The sequence below is a fragment of the Cryptomeria japonica genome, chromosome 9 (assembly GCF_030272615.1).
Source record: "Cryptomeria japonica chromosome 9, Sugi_1.0, whole genome shotgun sequence".
Taxonomy (NCBI): Eukaryota; Viridiplantae; Streptophyta; class Pinopsida; order Cupressales; family Cupressaceae; genus Cryptomeria; species Cryptomeria japonica.
In genome coordinates this window covers 198725540-198742252 of record NC_081413.1, presented here as the reverse complement: position 1 = coordinate 198742252, position 16713 = coordinate 198725540, and the positions used below count along the sequence as shown (strand labels likewise).

The following is a 16713-nucleotide window of genomic DNA, read 5'->3' as shown; positions in this document are numbered from 1 at the left end:
AGACTGATGATTTTTTCGCCAACAGAAAAATTGCTGCCTTAATAAAACCATAGGGCAACTTGAAAAACCGAGATAGGCTTTTGTAGGGACCCCTCTCGTGGCCCTGTAGGTTCAAAGGGATCATTTGCAGGTGCCACGGATTCTAAGTTAGGGTCCGTCAAAGTTTGACAATTTTGAGCACTTAGGGCGCTCAAGGGATGATGCCGGTAGGGTATGACCCTGAGCGTCGGATCGAGTGGGGGGAGAAAATAGGAGCATGCATAGGGTAATAGTGCCTAACTGGACATGTTGGAGCCGACGGTTCATCATCGCGATGAGCAGAACGAGAAATCGGCCACGCGACAACATTCGATTGAGTGAGACTGACAATTTTTTCGCTAACAGAAAAATTGCTGCCCTAATAAAATCATAGGGAAACTTGAAAAACTGAGATAGGATTTTGTAGGGACCCCTCTCGTGGCCCTGTAGGTTGAAACAAGTCGTTCACAGGTGCCATGGATTCCGAGTTAGGGCCCGTCAACGTTTGACAATTTTGAGCACTTAGGGCACTCAAGGGACGACGTCGGTAGGGTATGAACCCGAGCGTTGGATTGAGTTGGGAGGGGGGGAAATAGGAGCATGCGTAGGATAATAATGCCTAACTGGACATGTCGGAGCCAATGGTTCGTCATCGCGACGAGAAGAACGAGAAATTGGCCATGCGACAACATTCGATTGAGTGTGACAATTTTTTTGCCAATAGAAAAATTGTTGCCCTAATAAAATCCTAAGCGTTCGACCGAGGTGGGGGGCAAAATAGGACCATGCATAGGGTAATAATGAATTGTATCAAGTATTATTCATTAAATGAATTATATTGTTCATTATAAAAACAACACTTATGATGAAATGAAATGAATTGTATTATTCATTAAATAGCCATTATTAACCATTGTTAATTATTGGAATGAAGATTAAAGATTTCCATGATAACACCACACACATATGAGCAACAATTTATATGATCGAATATCAACTTCTGTATATATAAAAATGTCAAATGATTACAAATGTATGTCCATACACAAATATGGCATAAACGCCAACTGAAACAAAATGTATGTCTAAATACGTGAATGTATGTCCATATACAAAATATACATGCCAACTAGACATGTAAGCATCCCAAAACTATCTATAACATCCTAAGCTGTTGATGGATCATCAAAATCAATCCTCTTCACCGCACTGCTCGGCTCTGAAGGATCCTGCACAAGAAAAACAAACCACAATTAATATTAGTTATATTATATAATTCACATTCGAAAAGTTAACATAAAAATGAACTATAATTGAACTATTCATGTTTACATCATCTCCACATTTTCTCTTCAACTTTGTAGGACTCTTGATGTATGTCTTTGGTAGAGGAGGCATGTTTTGAATATTTTGATACACAACCTACATATGTTCAGAAACATGACATTGATACAAGTTAGTATATAATTGTCACTGATAATAACAAATTATATCTACTATAGTCGCATAAATCTGTCCACTTAATTAAATGAAAATTTAGTATTTATTTGATTATTTAACCATCAATCAATAATTAATTAAATTAATATATTTAATTAATTCATCTTAACCCTCTTCTCCTATTAATTAAATAAATTATTCAATTTATTTGATTTAATTCACTTAACCAAATTCAGACCATTAATTAAATAAATAAATTATATTTATTTAATTAAATCTTCTCTCACATTTAAATTAATTAATATTTATTTAAATTCCCCCAAAATTCCACCTCTCACATTTAAATAAATCATTTATTTAAATCACCTTTATCCTCCACCCACTTGCATTTTCCTACAAATGCAAGTTGCACAACTATTTTAAATAAATCATTTATTTAAATCACCTTTATCCTCCACCCACTTGCATTTTCCTACAAATGCAAGTTGCACAACTATTTTAAATAAATTATTTATTTAAAATCCTATTTATCCTCACCCACTTCAAACTTAATGGATTCCCTTAAAGTCTTCTTAAGACTTTAATGGTTTCCCTTAAGTCTTCAAACTTAATGGCTTATTTCTAGAGTCTTCTTAAGCCTTTAATGGTTTCCCTTAAAGTCTTCAAACTTAATGGCTTCCCTTGAAGTCTTCTTAAGACTTTATTGGTTTCCCTTAAAGTCTTCAAACTTAATGGTTTATTTCTAGAGTCTTCTTAAGCCTTTAATGGTTTCCCTTAAAGTCTTCAAATTTAATGGCTTCCTTCTAGAGTCTTCTTAAGCCTTTAATGGTTTCCCTCAAAGTCTTCAAGCATTTAATGATTTATCTTCCTTTTTCTCATTTAAATAAATTAATATTTATTTGAATATTTACCCAAATGCAAATTACACCATTTAATTGAAATAAATGATTTTATTTTAATTGAAAATACCAAAATTCCTCCCACTTGCATTTTCCTACAAAATCCACTTGCATGCCTAAACCCCTTCTAGATTCTTCTAAAACCTTCCTAATTAACCTAATCCATCCCCTAAATATTGTCACATTCCTAAGCAAATTGAAGTCACTTCTCAAAGACTCCAAAGTCTTTGAAAAGTAATTAATGCTTTGTGTGTTCAACAAATTAACCTCTAAAGTCTTCCAAACCACTTATGGCCCTTACATGACTATTAATTGTTAATTCCACTTGCACCCATGGTTAAGGACTTTGACCCCTAATTTAACCCTCATGTAACCCATGTGTCTCTTCAAAGCATTTATTTCTTTAACTAGGGTAACCATCATGTCCCCTCAAGCATTTAATGCTCCTTATCTCTCCTCTCAAGCCTCCTCATGGTGACACTTGTCAACATGGGATTGGGTTGAAAGTCTCACATGGATTGAATAGCTTTCAATCCTAACCCTTGTTAAGATTACTCAATCTTAACCCTTCATTTCCCCATTTATTCTATAAATAGAACCCTTCTCCTCAAGCAAAGAGGAAGCATTAGAGTATTGTTGTTATACAAGTATTAGCATAGAGCTTTTTCATAGCATCACTATCTACACTTGCATAGCATTTGCTTATCATATTCAACCATCTTGAATCTCCATATGGCATCCATGGCTAGTGCTAAAAGCTGAGAGCTACATTCATTTCGGACTTGGAGAGGGGAGAAACAAGGGAGAAGCATCAAAAGGCATCATGGAAGCATCTTAGGGAGGCTCTTCTCCTTTCTTTTATTTTGTTAAACTTCTTTCATGCTTTTTGAAATCTCTTTTGATATGTTTGGAATGGTTTTAAGTTCTTTGTTTTGTTTTTATGGTTGAAACTAACTTATTAACATTGAACTTTGTTGTTGCCTTGTCCCCATTTCCATGACATCATCTACTAATCAAAAAAAAAAAATAAACACACATCTACTCGAGGTGTCTCTTCTTCTTCTTTAGGTATACTGGGTGTAGTCATCAAGGATGTGAAGCCAAGAATTCTCTGTATATATACACAACAAGTATATGAAACTATCAATCTATGTCTAGACATGTATAGTCACTATAAGTTATTTAAACTATTCATTCAATCATATTTGCATTCAATTACCTTTCCCTTGTCTCCAACTGCACTACCAGATCCTAAATCACACTGCCCCGCACTCATGCTGCTTGTGCCCTACAAGAGTAAAATAAGATATACATGCAAGTTACTACATAATCTAATTAATACCAATATAAATGATGAGCATGCATGTACAATAAAATACAAACGACTAGGTGCAATAATATATGTACCGTCAAGCTATCAAGGCCAAATGAAATGGCCGACAAGGTGCCCTCCTGAATCTGTCTCAACTCATCCTCGGTCATCAACTGTTAAATAGACCATGTAAATAAAAATTAGTACTTAATATTATTTGATTTATAAATATTTAATTAAAATATAACATGAACTGTGAAAATACAAATCTTACCACTACATCATCAATGTATGATGACGGTGCCTCCTTGCCTCTAGCATGTGAGGACTCCCCAGGGTATCCTCCAGTCTATGTAATAACATCTGCTGCATCATGCATCTCATGCACCTCATAATCTGCACTGTCCATAGGAGGATCAACGAGCTCTCCAACTGGACCCAAGCATATGTGCCCACACATGACACAACTATGGGGCACGCATATGTGTGGAGCCGAGGATGACATATCAACGACACCGGATGCACCACTACCATGAAGAGTAGGCTGAGCTACTGACGTAGCCTGAGAAACCAAAAGGCTACTCAAAGAGTGAATAGCCGATATGGTCCATGAAGCCGCCTCACAAATGATATCAGGATGCTGTACTGTAGGTGTGGGATCAACATGAGGAGGGGGGACATATGGGCCCTAGACTACTCTGACTGCCCCAGGTCTATTTTGGGGAATACCTAAACCTACACCCTGGAAAGGTTGGATGTCAAAGTAGTTCACATGTTTGTTTAAAACAAACTCAACATACAATTTTTTTATGAAATAGAAGGGGATATCAAGATTGTTGTTGGGTGGTTTGTTGAAAACTATCCACCAACGATCCCAAAAGTTTTTCACAATCCCACCATTTGTGCACCATTTAATAGAAAGTTTTTTTTTTTTGGATCTACTGCCTAACCAGTAGGGGGATTGACAAACAATGAGGCGATTTCGGCTTTGGATATCTCGAGATCCTTGATATCCTTATAAGACAAGCCATCTGCATATTTTTCCCTCATAGAATCTCGCCACAAAAGGGTGGCATTGTGCTCCGCAGTCATGGTTTCCATACTTTTATGATCGACATGACAGGATCAAACATTGGGTTTAGACGAGGGATCCTACGATATACTTCTGCAATCCCCTTCAATTCATTCAAATTTTGTGCAATCAAATCCTGAATTGAGGGGGGGTTTGGCAAATGAGGGTTTGGTTGTTGCAGTTGTGGTTGGTCAGGGTTTTCATTGTTATCCCCCATTTTTAACCTAATTGAATGTAAACAGTTAAATTTAGTTAACAAATTTAAACAATTAGGTATTTGATTTAAAAAAACCTAGTTTTCATATGAAAAAACCATATTTTCAATGCAAAATCAAATAAACATTAACAAAAAATACAAAAAATGATTGAAAACGATAAAATTCTTACCTCTCAATCTATTTTTTAGCAATTTTTTGCCAGAACACCGGATATCGGATTTTGATGAAATCGCGCGGCCCGTGAGTTAAAAATGACTCACGGGTTGCCACTGTCGAAATATAAAAGTCTTAGAAAATCGGATATCCGATTTCTATACTTGAATTATTTTTAAATAACATATATAATATAATAATATATTATATAATACGTATTGTATTATATTATATAATATTATATAATATAATATATTATATTATATAATATTATATAATACGTATTGTATTATATTATATAATATTATATAATATTATATAATATAATACAATACGTATTATATAATATATTATTATATATATTATATTATATTATATATAATACGTATTATATAATACAATATTATATTATAATATATTTTTAAAAATTAAAACTACAAATAAAAATCAGATAAAATCGGATATCCGAATATCCGATTTGCATAGGTAATTACGAGGCCAAGGTGTATTAACACCGAGGTCAAGCAAAAAGTCAACATGGATTTTCACGTTTTTAGGTGAGTGAGGAAGGCTATTTTTTTCACATCGCCACTTTTTGACCCCCGTTGATCCTGCACTAACCCAGTGCATATTCTAATGGCAGTCAAACATAATGCAAATAGGAATCCATAGCATATGCTATATCAAGCCTGGAATTTGACGACCACCCCTGTTATCATATGAATTTTTTATGAGGGTTTAATAATTTAAATGTCTTTCGTTTTACGTTTTTAAAAAAATGTTAAGTGTCAATTTTTTTTTAATTCGTGAATAGTTTAATATAAATTTTTTAAGCTTCACAGAATTGAAGTTCCAATAAAATTCAATTGAGGTGAAAAGAAATAATTCCATCAAAAAAATGTAAAAATTTAAAAAACAATGATAAATTAGTAATGCACTAAAAAAATCTTAAATTTACTTGTAAGTTTATAAATTCAACCCAAAAATCTTGTTTATTATAAAAATAGAAACCATTTTAGATTTTTTTATTACAATATTTTAAAAAATTAGAAATGATTATATCTTATCATTACAATTGTTAGAAGTTTCTATATTGATATTTAAGACAATCTTTAAAAAATATTAAAAAATAAATTGACAAAATTTCTAAATTTATATAAGAAAAAACATACTAAACATTCATATAAAAATAATATAAAATTAGAAACAATTATATCTTAATCCTACCATTTTAAAATATTCTAAATAAATTCATATATTTATAATAAACATTGTAAAATAATATATATCAATATATATTACCTATTATAATATTTTAAGTGTCATATATACGGTTTGTGGAAAAAATAGCCTGTCGATACATACGGTCCACTAATTTTATTAGTTGTAAAATACAGTCTAAAAGTGCAAAAACGACCTGTGCTATATTAGTTACATAATGAAGTTAAACGGAATGCTATCACAAATATTGAAGAGTTTTTGGCAGAATAAAAGCTATAAAGAGGGAAACAAGAGCTGAGCATAAAGGGGAGAAGAGCTCGGACCATGGAAGGCACTACCCATGCTAGGGTATTTTCACCGATTCCATTGCAATCTCTATGCAGCCATAGAAGTCTAAGGTGCCAACAAAAATTATGGCGCAAAATAAGCCGTTTTATATGTGGGTTGAACCATAAATAAATCATCATCCAATGAATTTGAAACACCATACAATGAATTAGAATGGTCTGACTCCAGATACGTGGGCTAGAAAAGTCAACATCGCTCTCAGGATATAACACAGTTGTTCAAAACTCAGGATATAACACAGTTGTTCAAAAGACGAAACAATGTAGATGATTTAATGTATGATGCAATAGGTAATAGAATAATTAGCCGATACGCTATTCCCTTGGGGTGGCCCACGTGGGGAAAGTCTCACGCGGCGAAATTGTCATTTTCCGTTGCCGTCGATTTTGCCGGCGGATGTGCGTGTCAAATTGTATTGGGATTCCAAAAAAAGGCTGGCTTCCTAGCTCGGAACCACCATGGCTCGAGTTTCTCCTGTAACTGTGTGAGGGGTTTCCCATCTAACGCGTTGGCAAATGGCTGCAACTGTGCTGGACATTGCTATGGTTGCCCGCGTGCGTCCTGCACTCCATGCGTTTCCGCTATGGCGTCTAAGCTCTCTGTCAACCACCACTGCCCCTGCAAATCGTTCAGACCTGCCACAGATTTGGCTGCTATATTCGAAGGAAGTGACGGGAACACGATAAACGGCTTTTATATTCAAAGGGAGTGACGAAGACAAGACAAAGGACAGGAAAAAACTTTTTCAAGCTGCTCGAAGTCCGCTTTTAGTTTGTTTGACTGGGTTTTAATTTGTTTGCTACAGTTTCTGTACCTTCCTCTTTGTTTGGAATTTTTAGGGCGTTATTCTGATGCATCGATCGCCATTGTGTTAATGATAGTGTTTTAAACCGTCATATGCTCGTGTTCAAAGCTTCCAAAATCTTGTAAGTTTGTCCGTATTTTTAGAGTAACGAATATTTCCAGCATATCTTGGTATGTAAATTTTAATTGTCAATGAAGTGATTTCCCTTAACATTTCGTCATGGTATCTAGCTAAAAGAATGCATGATCGTAGGGTATCATCATATAAGTTTCAGTGAAGTGGCTTCTCTTAAAATGTTATTATGGAAAACTGGCTGCAAATAGTGCATTATCTTTGGGTATCACCGTGTTAGTAGAATATCACTTTTTCAGAGGTTTTCCCCAAATTTGTTTCAATTGCCATTATTTATTTTAAAAACCTCATTGCATGAGAGATTGCATGCTCTACTATCTCTTGTTTAAGACATTCAATCACTCTGCTAGGGTTCTCTGTTTGCCAATAATGGCCGTTGGCCTCCGATAGGTGCCGCTCATTGCAATATGCAATGTCTTATGTGATTTATTGTTTTCAATCTCGTAACCCTGAGAATTTGGGGGTTACTGCTATTAAATCAATGCGTCCCTTTAAATAGGGCCCGCAGTTGATCGTTTGTAATCGCACCCTTTGTAAATATTGAAACCACTACTTAGTAAATAATAATGAGATTGCTGTCATAGCAATCTTCTTACTTGATCATTTATATTTGTGGATGTTGTGTATGGGGTCAGATTAATGTCTGGGTTCGATTTAGTTAAGAAAATGTTAAGTCTTATATAATAAGACAATTTCCTGAAGACATAGTTATATTCCTTATTTGTTTTTCCTTAAGGTAGGTTATGAGGGAACTTATGGTGGTCGTATGAAAAGATTAATAGACTAAAGACCATGAGAGGCCAAGGATTGGCCATTTGCTAAGGAGGTGAAGAGCATCCTGAAGAAAGCGCCAGTCAGAGACTATTAATGCCAGGGCATTTCCCACATCCAAAGACATCAATGGTGGCTTTGAAGGGGTTGTAGGGCTCAAATGAAAAAAAGGGCATTTGTGAGACTGCATGTTGTTTCAGGAAAAATGTCTGGACCAAAAAGTTAAAAGATGTTTCCCTACTTGCTGAGGTTGATTTGCCTGATGACATTTTGGATAAGATAATAAAGGACTTCTCTTCCAGCCTAGCCAGTGAAGCATCTTAGATGTTTTCCCGATCATAGAGTGCCCTGTCTATGGGCTATAAATTTTTATGAAAAACTTTTATTCAATGTGTAGTTCATACATAAGCATCATTTATTTTATATTGTTCCCCTTAGCTTAAGACAAGTAGTACCTGGGATGATGCAACATTGTAAATACATCCCTGGATGAAGGGATTGTATCTTTGTCATCTAGTATTCATAGAAAAAAGGGAATCCCTTAGTTTTTGTATTCATGCTATGCTTAGCTTTGTGTAAGGATGGGTTATTTTTGAAAAAGAATCCCAAGAAAAAACACATCACATGTCAAACACATAAGCAGATCTGAGAATCGGATACTAAGTACTATAAAAGGAGAGTTCCATCCTCTCACCTCGCCTTCATGCCTGATTCGATTGCTTTGATTTTGTTAGGTTTTCATTTTGTCTTGGTTTTTTTTCTGTAATTGTATGCATTTACTCATTCATGTTGGTATTTCTCCAGAATTTCAATTTCTATAGGGCGTTGCTACTTGATAGTGGAGATAGTGGAACCTCTCAGGAACACCAAGGTTGAATAATCAATAAACTATTGCTCTATGTTATCTTTTAACCATATAGGATAGGACCTTAGTTATTAGGTTGGAAAATGATCATTGGATCTCTTCGAAACAGAATTTTGAAGTCTTTGTAATCATCCTATCTCATAGGATTTGAGCATTGACCAGTAGTGCTCCATTTGAGTTTGTTATTTATTGGTCAAGAAGCAGTCCTTAGTAATCTAACACGATTTTAAGCGAATTTAAAAGCACTATTTGTGGCCATGTTTATGTTCTTCCATTCATATGGCATTCTCTTTGTGTGATGCTTGATATGTGAATGTCTTTTTAACTAGGAATGTTTCATCTCTGTCGTATGGATTTAGTTTAATAAGTAATGTTTAGCCCAGTAGGTAAAGGCACCAATCTAGGCAAATTTTATCAACAATTTTGATTATATGTTGCTTTTTTTTCTGTCTATGATAATTCTGGATCTAATGAGTAATGTCAAATGTGATTTGTCTTGAGCCTTCCTGCAATCTAGAACAAGTCTAAGGGTTTCTTTCCATTTTCACGTTGAATTAAAAATTGATTGTCAATGGTTTCAAAAGAATACGCAATTGTCTTTATTAATCTGCATAAGTTTTTTATATGATACATATAAGAGCAAATTCTTTCAACGTTTGCAACAAATTAATATGTAATTGTAGTAGAAAGTGTCTTCTCCACCTCAAACTTGATGTGCTTGTTCTTTGATATATTAATTGTAAACTTATAAGTATAAGTAAATGCCCCCCTAGACCTTGCAGAGCCTACAGAGTGGGAAGGAGACCTTCTATGATAGGCTCTGTCACCTAGATTAGTGCCTCTGGTCTGAGAAGAAAGATAAAAAAAAAAATGAAAATAACACTTGCAAACTGTGTCTAAAATGAACAGGAGTATCGGAATGAGTCTAGATTAGGCATATGAATTAACCACAGTATGCGTTGACTGAGAGTTTTGTCTTCTTCTTTAAAGGGTACTAAATTGTGCAACAATGTAACGTTGTTCTCTTGTTTCATATGGTGAGCGTCATATGCCTCTCTGGACCAAAGATTTTAGTACATAATTCACTATAGTTTGATGCCTACAATTATAATCTTAACACTTCCACAAATGTCAATTATACAAAATCTCCACTTCAGATTTGGGGCCACCATGATATATAGTGATATTTAAAATTTTCAAAAATCCCTTTATTGTTGAGATGATGAACTGGATCCTGCATCCCTACTCGCACTTAAAGAATAAAGAAGTAGTTGAGTTTGAATGGTATATGTGGCTGATTCAAGATCTGGTAGTTTACATTACAAATAGTAGGCTATATTCAAGCCGCATGTGGTTCTGACTCATTAGAAGAGACATCTAACCACTGCAGAGATGAGTTCCTGCCAAGCTCCTGTGGAAGTGTCTCTGTAAAGGAGTTGTTCCAGATTTCCAGAGTCTCCAGTTCAGGAAGCTCACAAATACTTTCTGGAATTCTACCACTGAAACTATTTAGCATAAGACTCAGAAGTGCTAAGCCCTTGAGATTACCTATTTCATAAGGAAGGCTCCCTGAGAGGAAAATGTCTGAGAGATCTGAAGACTTGAGGGAACTCATGTTGCCAATTTCTCTAGGGATAGTTCCACTTAGCCTATTCTTGAAAAAAAAAAGGGTATGCAACTTCCTTAACTTGCCTAACTCTGGTAGGATCATTCCAGAAAGATTAGAAAAGGCAAGATCTAAATACTCCAATCTACTCAGATTCCCTAGCTCTGTAGGTATTCCCCCCTCAAAATTATTATACGCCAATATAAGATTCTCCAGCATTGACAACTTCCCTAACCTCCAATATTATCCCAGAGAGTCCTAAAAATTTGAGCTTGGGCAGGTTCCCATATGAAGATGGAATGGTCCCATCAAAAAAGCTTCCTCTGAAGTCCAGATGCACCAACTCAGACAACATACTAATATCCCCAAGAAATGACCCAGTGAAGTTATTGTTGTATGCAGAAATGTTCACCAGAGCCTTTTCTTTGGACAATCCACTGGAAAAGCTTCCATTAAAGAAATTCCTACTAATTTCCAAAACAATCAATTTAGTGAGATTGGCTATAGATCCAGGCAGTGGACCAGTGAAGCCATTGGAGGCCAGCTTCAAGATTTTAAGTCTTCTCAGCATCTGAATATCTTCAAACACATTTCCTGTGAGATTTATCCTTGAAAGATCAAGTCCTGAAACTCTCCCCTCATCATTGCAGCTTACTCCAGACCAGCTACAATATCTCTGCAATACATCCTGTCTCTAGTCATGGAGGTGGCCCAAAGGGTCATCCAGATTAGATCTGAGCCTCAGTAGCACCCTCCCATCTTCATACAGATCAGTAGCACAGGCACAAAAAAACAAAAACACCACTGTAAGTAGTCCTGAATATACAACTGGAGAAACCATGTTTAAAGCTTCTGATCAGCTCCAAACAATCTGATCAATCTCCTCCACCTTCAGTACTCCATTTTTTCTTCTCATTCAAATAGTGTGCCCAATCTGAACACACCCAACTCCTCCATAGCCAGAAATTCAAAGCCAAAACTACTGCCAACACTCGAAAGCTACTGCTAATACTCCATACAAACTACAGGGGATCAACCTGACTTAAGCACTGGACTGAATCATTCATGAATTCCATTAAAAGCTCACTATTTCCCCCCATGGATTGCAGAAAATTCTCAGCAGCAAAAGCCCAGGATCCCATGCTCAAGCCTGGATTCGATTTGCCTGCACCATTGGGGATTGATGCTTCTGCCACCCTGATCAACCCAACTATAATACTGACTGACTGCCAAAACTTTTCATTAGTTGCTCAATAATTCAAGAGTAGACTCACAATGAATAACAAAGATCGCACTACCATTTTTATATCCGATCTTGTCTTAGATTACATGTTGCTTAAACAAATATAATATGATATGACATAGTCTCGATCTAAACTTCTAATTACAGTCTTCCATACATAATTTTTTTTAACTTCATCTGCACAATTTACAAAATACGTTAGTGGATGGCATTGTCATCAACATTCTTTTGACCTCTGATGGAATTAAAGATTAACACTTCGACGACTTGTCATTTACCCTGCTTTGGAATTGGGGATTTTCATATAAAAATTGAAGTGTCCATACCTTTAATAACTGTGAAACTATTCAATCCCTCTAAAACTTTAATGGCTAAAGTAAATTGCTTCAATGTAATATAAGATTTTGAGTTAAATCATGAATTTTACTTTTGTAGTTTTACACGTTGGCAATCATATGTCTCATGTACTTTAATCTAAAAAATTGTTGTTCTCATTCGCTAGGTGTTAATTGGACAAACAAAATCTTTAATCTCAAAAATTGTTGTTCTCATTCGCTAGGTGTTAATTGGACAAACAAAATACTTGATGCCTAATGCTTCTTATCAAAAACTGTTTATATGTATTTAATCTAAAAGAAAAAATTCAAAACAACAGATCGACCATGTTAAAATCTATATCAATGGTAATCGTGTCATGTCATGTGAAAAGGCCCAATATGGTTGTGATCCGTCTATCAGACAAATAAAAGGTTAAAAGACACAATGGACTCCTGCATTCAGATGTAATATTTTATTGTGGACGTAGTATTGAATGCAATATTTAGCCCAATTTATACATGAATGACCCTTATAGCATTACATATATAGTTGTTCAATAGGTGTCCATGGATCAGGAAGTTAATATGCCCTAAAATGCCTCCAAAAATTTTGTTTTATTCCTCAAATTCAAGTACTTTTTAAAATATTTTACTTACTTGAGAGTATTAGGGTGGGCAAACACAACTGGGGAAAAGCCAGAAGGAATCCCGCAAAAAATAGGCCCCAGACCCCATTTGCATTCCAATATAGAGGCGAGAGCAAACTCCACTAAAATTTTCAAAGTAGAAGAAATTAGAACAACATTTATCTCATTATTTAAATTAAAGTTTTTATGATTCCTCGTTTGGAAGACAACAAAAGAATGAGTAGGAAAAAGCTTATCTAACTTGATGATAGAATTTCGCTTCACCTTATCTTCTTTTATACAAAAGAAATGGAGAGATGTCTACCCATAATCTGTTAGTCTGAATTCATTAAGTTCAATGTGCTTGTGTTTAGCTTCTATTTTCCACTATTGATTCTATGGATTCTATAGATTAAATTACTCAACTTCAGAGAATCCTGAAAAAACTAAAATTAGGGTCAATTAGATTGATTCAGAATGATGAGGCAAGGTTGATGATTAAGTTCTAGGCAACTGAGGGCCAAATAATTCACCCATTTGAGGAAGAAGGTGATTAGGGTAACCACCCATCTTCAATGCCTTGATATGGCTTCCAAACAATTTCCCATTTCTGACATCACAATATGACTTCCACATCATATGACTTGACATTAAGCACCAAAATAATATCTCTAAATAGAAAAGGATAGTTAATCCATACATTACAAAGATCTGAAAAATAAAAAGATCTTAAACCGTAATTTTCAGTGTCAAACTTTAAGCTATATATTGATTACTTAGTTCAAACATGAAGATACTTTGGTTGATTATATACACAAAGCTTCACATTTTCTGAGCATTCTATATAATGGATATGAGTCTGATGCGTATGAAACTGGGGACACTTCTCGTTGTGTGTTCTTGTTCATGTTTATCATCCATGTCTCGGCCAACAACAACATTGGGCTTACAACTATGGAGTAGTTAGCTTTACCGCGGTAACAACAGTATTGGATGTCCCCAAAACAATAAGAAATCATCGCAGAGATTCAGTAGAGTCTATAGGTGGAATATTTTTTATTTTTATTATATAATGCCAAGTGTTGGAGTTTAAGTGCTAAGTGCTGGAGTTTAGAGACTCTGACAAAACTCCAAATGGTACATGTTTTCAACAGTCCTCGCAATGCTTTGTTTGATTGGAATTTATAGTTGTGTAGATGCTAGTGAATGGAACCCGTGGAAGCAAAAAAATCATGGTTTATGGCTTTTATAAATTAAGTACACACTATTTTACAGAAAGCTACTTGTGCTGCTTGTACCTTGGGTTATACCCAATATATTATGTCCAAATCTACAACAATTTTCAGATATGTTTGCATGGGGATGGGTTAATTAGGTGCTAAATTAGTGTAAATAAAATTTGTTTGTTCCATTGTAATTAGATGCATTTCTGAGAATAATGTGAACCAAAACACATACTATACCTTACAGCAAGCTAGTAGTTCTCTGTGTGTTTGGTTATATCCAAGGCAAAACTTTATTAATTTTGAAGCATGTTGAAGTGGGAAATTCTTGTAAACCAATTTGTTTGTTTCATTGCCATTGTATGCATTTTCAAGAATAGTGCGACTCGTATCTGTTACTAATTCTTACACCACTGCATCGATATTCTAGGATGTGTTTAGGTCGCTTGTCTTGATCTCTCTAATAATGAGCCAGATATATTTAAAGTACAAAAAATAAGGCCAGAAGGAGTGAGGTTTGTATCCTATACTTTTATTTTTTGTCAGTTGTATCCTGTTCTTTTATGTCATTCAGTTTATCTTAATTGGATTCGCTGTGGGACTAACTTCACAAATTTACAATGCAGACTGTTCAATAGGTGCTTCACAAATCTACAATGCAGACTGTTCAATAGGTGATGCAAGGACGATCCAAGCCATCTGACTGTAGGATTTTCCTCTTTGTAAGATAAACAAGCCGCATCAGCCTGATATGTGGAATAGCAGGAAATTTCTGTATTATTTTGAAAGAGTGCATCTGTACAGTATGTGAAGTTGACAATTTCAAACTCACGACCTTGTGTTTATGCAACTTTGATGTTTTGAGTGTAATTGTGTTTAATATCATTATATAACGGACATTTACAAGGAAATGGTCTCATCTTCTATCAATGGTACATATATATGTGAACTGTGAGCTTTTTGATTGTGAGTATACAAGTGGTGGTTATGGAATCTAGTTTTCATTTCATTATATTTACTGTGAAAACAATGTTCACAGTGGTTCAATGTTATAGTCCATCTGTGATCATATCATGTCACACTTCTCACACACTTCTCACACATTTTTTTATCAAAAGGTGGGATGTTCTTCATCTTCATCCGATGAATTGTTATCGGTGTTACACATTGGACCTCTGTCAGGTCCAACCGCTAGTGTAGATCATTTATTGTATTGTGCCCAGTGACATTTTCGTCATTATTTTAGATTACCCGCCTATTGATTGTGATCTGTATAGGTGTTGACAAAAATGGGAAGGCGAAATGATGTGTCATTGTGCCTCTATCCAACTCAACGCATCCCTCAACCAGTGGCGCACCTTTTAAACAATGTTGTGGTCCGTCCTCCAAGGGCTAATGATAGCCAAGTTAGCACGTGGATCCCACCTAAATATTATTTATGCTATAAAAGGTGTCATAATAAATTAGTAATGATATATTTGTATGATACAATATCATATATCTAGTTAAAGGTTGCTTCCTTTTTTTTTTGTCTTCAAAATTTACAGGTATCATACTCGGGTAAATGTAGGGTGGGGCTAGTGAAGTGAATGGTCAATTGAATGGTCGGGTAGAGGATGCATAAGAAACCAGAATGGATCCAACTTTGATCAACCCTCTTTACATGATGTCTTGGTAGGTGAGCTAATGGTTCTTCCTTAGAATGCAAGACTTATGGTGGTTGTTGATGGCAGATGATGTTTCTTGGGAAATCAAGAAGAGGGTGACGAACAAGTTAAGTCCCTATTTCGTATGTTAAAGACTCTATTTATGGAACCAAATGAAGATATGGTGGATGTTTTCTGTAAGGAAGAAAATAGACTCAAAAGCCTCATTGTTTCTTTGTTGCATTGAAAAACTCCCTCCCAAAAATTTTCACCAATGAATTCAAAGTGTTTGGGGTAGAAAAAATGTTATTCATGTGTCTTTTTATAGGGTGTTGTTCTCTTTAGTAACTACGCTATGCCAAAAAGGATGTTAAACAAACAATTTTAGAATGTCAGTAATTTTATTTTCAGAATTGTCCCACATTCTTTAGAGAATTCAACAAAAGAAATTTTTGAGTATAATATTCCTAGATGGGTTGTTCTAAAAACCTATCTCCATAAAACTAGGCTTTTTTTGATGCAAAGGAAAGAACTTTAATCAGATTTCAAATGGACACATTTCATATATTGGTTCAATAATGACCACAACTAGGTTCATCCTAATACAACCTAGACACTAGTGAAAACTTGTGCTTCAAGTTCAACGCAACGCGCCCAATCTTGGACTGTTCTAACTCCCTCTCAACATATTTTAATGGTTTACAAACATTCACTTCACAAAACAACACAATAACACCTTTCCTACTTGGATGCTCCTTCATTTCCTAAGCCAAACATGTTCTTTCAGGCCTAATATAA

The 16713-nt window shown here is 35.1% G+C and overlaps 1 long non-coding RNA gene across 3 annotated transcripts; it reads left to right on the top strand.

The window, feature by feature from the left end:
• Positions 1-6930: 6930 nt before the first annotated feature.
• On the top strand, positions 6931-15233 carry LOC131052375 (uncharacterized). Of its 3 annotated transcripts, none has more exons than XR_009358874.1 (3): positions 6937-12605; positions 12663-14784; positions 14896-15233. It is a non-coding gene; the product is annotated as an uncharacterized LOC131052375 (long non-coding RNA). The 3 variants fall into 3 exon arrangements; XR_009107322.2 differs by having other exon boundaries at positions 6961-7607; positions 14700-14784; XR_009358873.1 differs by having other exon boundaries at positions 6931-14784.
• The last annotated feature ends 1480 nt before the right edge of the window (positions 15234-16713 follow it).